Below are 6,448 nucleotides of genomic sequence, written 5' to 3'. Positions count from 1 at the left end.
ATTCTCAAATTATTAGATTGTGTATATATTTCCAACTGGTGGTTTTAACTAGTGACTTCTGCCTTTATCAAGTTCCATTAGCATTTCAAAATGATATTAGTGGGGTCATTACTGCCATGCATTATCAACATTCTAGAGCTTTATTAATTTATTTAATGAATATTTAATGATCACCTATTGGTTGCCATGCAATGACTAAAACACAGTCTGTCCTCTTTTTAGAGTTTATTATTAGAAAGGAAACACTTAACAGTAAGTCTGTAACCCATCCCTCCCTTCTGGGAGGGAATGCCTTCCCCTTATAAATGACCTTGACCAAAACCATTTTTAGATAATAGTTATGCAAATATTTATGAATAAGGAACTTGGAACACTCTAGGGTGGTTAGCAATGGAGATAAAATGAAACGTTTATAGTAACAGTAAAACTGACAAATTCTATAAGCGCAAGGGCTCTGATAGCATGAAAATGACTTAGGAATTCTCCCAGTTTGAAATTGAGAGAAAGTGCTAAATGTATGAGCTTTAGTGATGTATCTGGAGGAGTAACAATAACGAAGGTGTCAAGGATGTGATTTCCTTGGAAAACTCTCCAAGCCCTTCTGTTAAGTTTTCTCTTATTCAGCAATCAAGCCACTGTTTGAAGAAGGCTGGGAGTGTCTTTGATCATTCTCCCTGTTTTATAAATAGGTGAAAGAACACCCTTATTGTGAGACTTACCTCAGTATTGATGGAGTTTTTTGTCAAATTATAAGATTTGTGATGGTGAGGGCCCAATAAACACATAACATACTACTTTTCAATATAGCTGGAAACTTAAAAGTTGATCAGGATTAGAAAATGACTTTTTGGAGAGTGCTCCAGTGTTGGGTAATGGTCATTATTTGCTTTATTTCTGTAGCCATAATTGTTACATCATGTGTTAAATTTCTCCAGGGTCTTCACTGGGGACTCACCATGAGGAGGGTCAGCCTTTGGGTTCACTAGCTTGTCCCTGTTGGTGACAACCCCACTGATACTTCCTCTGGCAGTCTGACAATAGCCTGTTACCATGCTTTATGGTCTTGAAGTATTCTGCGCCATCCAACCTACATTCATTGTCTTGAACTCATTTGAGAATTTGATAAAAGCTAAGGAGTCTCTTCCCAGAAAAAGGTACACACATAAGTTGTACATACAATTTAGTGGGGGGTCATGACTTCCTGAAACCTATTCCTGGACCTCAAAGTAGGAAACCAGGAGGTAGATGATAATCTACACATACTCATACACCTCATATTCCTTTCTTTCCTTTGACATAAAAAATGAAGACACACCTATTTGATTTTAACTCTTAAGCAGAGAAGGGGAATATATGAGATTCTGAAATGCTCACTTTTTTTTTAACTGGACATTGTGGATTAGTTAAAAATTTGAATAGATTGTAATAAGATAACATTGCTAATCATGGAGAGTAATGTTTTTGTTTTCTTAAAAACTTAAGGGAACAAAGTCTTTCTTCTTTTATTCTCATTAAGCCAGCTGCATTTGGGGCAGAATAACTGCCTTCTGAATTCCCAAAGACATTTAAGTACGCTTTTTGGTTGTATATGTGGTACCACACGTTTGGAAACTAAGACAGATTCTATAGGTGAGTTTCTCCTTGCAATTAAGTGAAATAATTTCAGAAGCATCAGAACCCTTGGGAAGAGCATTCCAGATCTAATGGGACCTCGCCTCAAAAAGTATAATGCCCTTCACCAAGTATCCAGCCTACTTTCCGGGAATAGCTTGTTTATCCGTTTGGGTTTTCTTCATTAGTGATCCATTTACCTTATTGTTTACATTCAGTTTTCACTTCCTAGGTTTTCTCTTTCATCCGTTGCTTTTTTAGAATTTGTGCGTGGGATGGAAAACAGCCTCTGGGCACAATTTAGTAAAGTCTATTAAACATTTTTTTCCAAATTTAAATTCCTGGGTCCTTTCACTCAAATACCAGTGGGCCCTTATTTTCTTGTATTCATCAGTGTTTCAGATTAGAGTTGGTTTCAGCTGAAGGTGTCACCAAATCCAAAATAACAGCACCTTACACATGCAGAAGGTTACTGTCACCTACAATGTGCTGGATTCTACCTCATAGTACAATATCAAGCTACCGGAATCATGTCTACATTCCAGTCAGTAAAAAGGGAGCAAAAAGGGTACACCACCTTCCTTTAAGGGTGTTTTCTAAATGTTGCACGCAGTACTTATTCTCATAGCTCATGGCTGTATATAACTACAGGCAGGCTGAAATGTATTTTTTAAAAAAAATTCCAAGTGACCTTGTGCTAGCTATAATTGTGGTTTAATTACTAAAGAAGAAGGATGGAATGGATTTTGGGAATGAATAGCAATCTGCTTCAGTAGGTAATAGGGCCTTTGCAGTAAGTCTGAAGGGACATAACAAGGTGAGCAGTAGTCTTTGAAGAGTTATATTGCCACCACTTAAAGACACACTATTTGTCATTCATCAAGTCTGATCTTGCTGTAGTGCATGTCTGTCTTGACTCACAAGCAAAGCTTATTCTACAATGCTTCATGAACATTTTGACCTTTTTAAAATTTATATACTTTATTCTCATGTAATCTGAATAAAAGCTACTTTTCTGGCCCAGGTTTTTCTTGGTAAGGCATTCAAGAAACATCAACTCAGTAAATAAAAAATAATCAGAGAAGCAATTTAGATCTTTTCTGAATTGTCTTGACAAAGACCGAAGGAAATCCATTCGTAACATACTGTAGAACTTTTAAAAATCTTTTCCCAATTCTCTTCAAATCACACACACACATATCACAGGGTGTGTTCTCCATGTTTAACTCCCCACAACTCTTCCCCCAGCCTAGGCATAGTGGACTTTTGTTTTTCTACTCCTCCGCCCTCACCTTCTGATCTCTTCCGCTAATTACTGGCCTCCGTCCCTTTGTAAAGTAATCAAACCAGTCTGAGTACAACTTCTGCACCTGATTTATTACCCTAGTTCTCCAGGAAACAATCTGGATTAGATCAAATTGTTCAACAGTCTAGAAGGGTCAGTGAATGCTCATTTATTAGTTTATTCAAACTTGGACGCTCATAATAAAACACATAATCCCTTATATGGAATTACAAAATTCAATACGCTTTGAAAACAAAGTTTTCTTTTAATTTATTTGACCATAAAACCTGACCTGAACTTTGTGAGGATATTTATAGTCTCTCTATATCCCACTTAGTGTAAATATTTTTACATTTCACGAAGAAATGTTAGGAAGACAGTATTATAAGCAATATAGTACCTTTCTAAAGTCCTAATCATTCTGAACCTAAAATAAGCCATTGAGATGAAGACTTATTTGCAATTATTTCCTGTAATAATGCTCTATTTTATACTCATGTTTATGTAGCAATAAACAAAAATTTCTTTCATTTTTTATTATTTATTGTACAAACATTATGTACACTAGATACTGAGGAACATGTATTCCTCAAGAAATAGAATATGTGGTATGTTAAAAATTACTCAAATCTTGGAACTAGACAAACAGAGATCACTGGAGACTTTTTTTTTAAAGGAGATTTATTTATTTATTTGTTTGTTTGTTTGTTGTTTTGGAGACGTTGGGTCTTCGTTGCTGCATGCGAACTTTCTCTAGTTGCAGTGAGCGGGGGCTACTCTTCGCTGTGGTGTGCGGGCTTCTCATTGTGGTGGCTTCTCTTGTTGCAGAGCACGGGCTCTAGGTGCACGGGCTCAGTAGTTGTGGCACACGGGCTCAGTAGTTGTGGCACGCGGGCTCAGTAGTTGTGGCGCACAGGCTTAGTTGCTCTGCGGCATGTAGGATCTTCCCCGACCAGGGCTCGAACCCATGTCCCCTGCATTGGCAGGTGGATTCTTTTTTTTTTTTTTTTTTTTTTTTGCGGTATGCGGGCCTCTCACTGTTGTGGCCTCCCCCGTTGCGGAGCACAGGCTCCGGACGCGCAGGCTCCGGACGCGCAGGCTCAGCGGCCATGGCTCACGGGCCCAGCCGCTCCGCGGCATATGGGATCCTCCCAGACCGGGGCACGAACCCGTATCCCCTGCATCGGCAGGCGGACTCTCAACCACTTGCGCCACCAGGGAGGCCCTGGCAGGTGGATTCTTAACCACTGCACCACCAGGGAAGCCCTGGAGACATTTTTTTAAATGAATTACTGAGTATTCTCTAGCAGACACTCTCTAGGGATTACTGATTCCATAAGGGTGTGTAATTTTGGTTGACTTTCTATTAACTTCCATAAGGGTGTGTAATTTTGGTTGACTTTCTATTAACTAGGCCTTTTTTACAACTCTCTTATAAGAGTAGAGGTTAATTTGTAGAAAATGGGTAGGAATGCAAATGATTCTTTTCTGAGAACAATGCAAATGATTCCCAATCAGGGAAAAGCAAAATAATTTTGTCCAGTAGAGATTCAATTAATTTCCATCAGTTAGAAAATCTGATTTCAGGTATTACAGTTTGTTGCCCTGTATATTAACCAGTTTTGCTTCTAGCAGAAAAGTCATTTTAGAATGCCTTTGACTGACTATATATTATATATCTGTTCCTCAAATTCTTCTTTAAATTCACTGTAGCATCTTAATGGTTCCCTCATTTATTAATGAGTTGAGTGAAATCTTTGACACTTGTTCATTTTATATTTACATGAATGTCATGTTATTAATTTTTGGAAAATTATACTTTAAAAGATGCTTGCACTATAGGAGCTCACATATTAGTTGACCAAAGACACAGAAAAACCATAAAAGCAGTATATAATAAATAAGTTATCAGTATGGATTTGAGGGGCTGTGGTAGAGTTTCTGGGTGACTCTTCTTTTCATTTACTCTGCATTGCTTTATTCATTTAGCAGACAATTCTATCAATACTTTTCATTATGCAATGCAGAGGAAGGGAATGCAAACACAGATGAGGCACAATCCCTGTTCTAGAATTGTTGACAGTTGTTAAAGAGGGAACCACAGGTCCCAAATGATGTAATCTGTGCTAAAGTCCTGATACCAAACCTAGATTTAATATTAATACTTGACCTAACTGCAATTTTGACCTTCCCCAGGAATATACTCTTAATTGGGCCAGTCTGGAATTTTCTGGTCAGCGCTAATGAGGTAATCTGCATAATTAGACTCTCATTTTTTCCCCCAAAGAAGGTGACCTATCCTGAAACAACTCTTCCTTTTCTTTTGCTAGTAACTTCCTTGCCCCACTCTCCTTCTATAAAAACCCTCCATTTTGTACAACTCCTCAGAGTGCCCTTGTATTTACTAGGTGGGATGCTGCCCGATTAACGAATTGTTGAATAAAGCCAATTAGATCTTGAATTTTGTTTGTTAACATAGTCTAGTGTGGAAGAAAGACATGAACAAATCATTACAAAGTAATGATAATGGGTGGGGATGAGAATAACATTTGAGACCTTACTGTGTTTTTATATTTATTATTATGCTTTATATTTGTTATTTTATTTAAACTTAAGATTTTGTAGGACTTTTACCCCAGTTTTGTGATTGGAACACAGACAACTAGCTAATGGCTGTAATCATCATGAACAAGAATCTATGGGAACCCAAAAGCAATTTTACATGCTTCATTCCCAAGACCAAAGCATTCCCCTCATCTCTCTCTTAGCTCATTTGGTTGACTCTGGACTCGGGTCAAATCCTGCCCAGAAGACCATGGAAAGGGAAGCCTGGTGCAGACCTGGCAAATGAGGACATTGTGTTGCTGCAGGACTTTGGAGTCCTTCTGAAGTTTGGAATCCACAAGGACCAGCTCCTTTCTGGGAAGCCATATGGTCTGGAAGGTTGGAATCAGGTAAGGTTAGTTGACTTCCTTGAACTTTCAGTCTTCAATGCTGCTTACAGTCTTAGGATACCTGGTATTTGAGAAAGGGGGAGGAGGTAGCACCCAGAGTTGGGTTTTACTTGGGAAAGCACAAGGGATGTACACCTCCACCCCCACCTCCCCGCCTCTACCCACAGTGCTGGAGAGAGTTACAGAAGGTGGACTGTAAACACTGGCAAATATCGACAGATGTGAAGGTCATGGCAAGACCATTTGGCCCAAATCTGTTGAGGAAGGATCAGCCTGCAGTTCAAAGGGACTGGTCAACTGGATTTGCATAAGCAACACTTGGGCCGTTTCTGAAACTGAGTTTTAAAACTGGCAGCTCTTTCTTATCACCCCTTTGGGTTTTTGCAAAATCCCTCCTTGTACCAACTTCCTTACAGCTACTCTTATTTCCTGTTGTAGAATTTTTTTTCCTTCCAGGGAAGAGAAATCAAGAAAACCCCTTCTCTAGGAAGGAGGTGGTTGGTCTGATCTCAAGTGGTGTGAGAAGACCTATTTTGATCTAAGCCAGGATCCTAGGCTGTGTTATTTCCAACCCGGGTCAAACAATTTTGATCGCAAG

The sequence above is a fragment of the Mesoplodon densirostris genome, chromosome 2 (genome assembly GCF_025265405.1).
Source record: "Mesoplodon densirostris isolate mMesDen1 chromosome 2, mMesDen1 primary haplotype, whole genome shotgun sequence".
In the NCBI taxonomy this organism is placed as follows: domain Eukaryota; kingdom Metazoa; phylum Chordata; class Mammalia; order Artiodactyla; family Ziphiidae; genus Mesoplodon; species Mesoplodon densirostris.
This window is presented reverse-complemented; position numbering follows the sequence as displayed.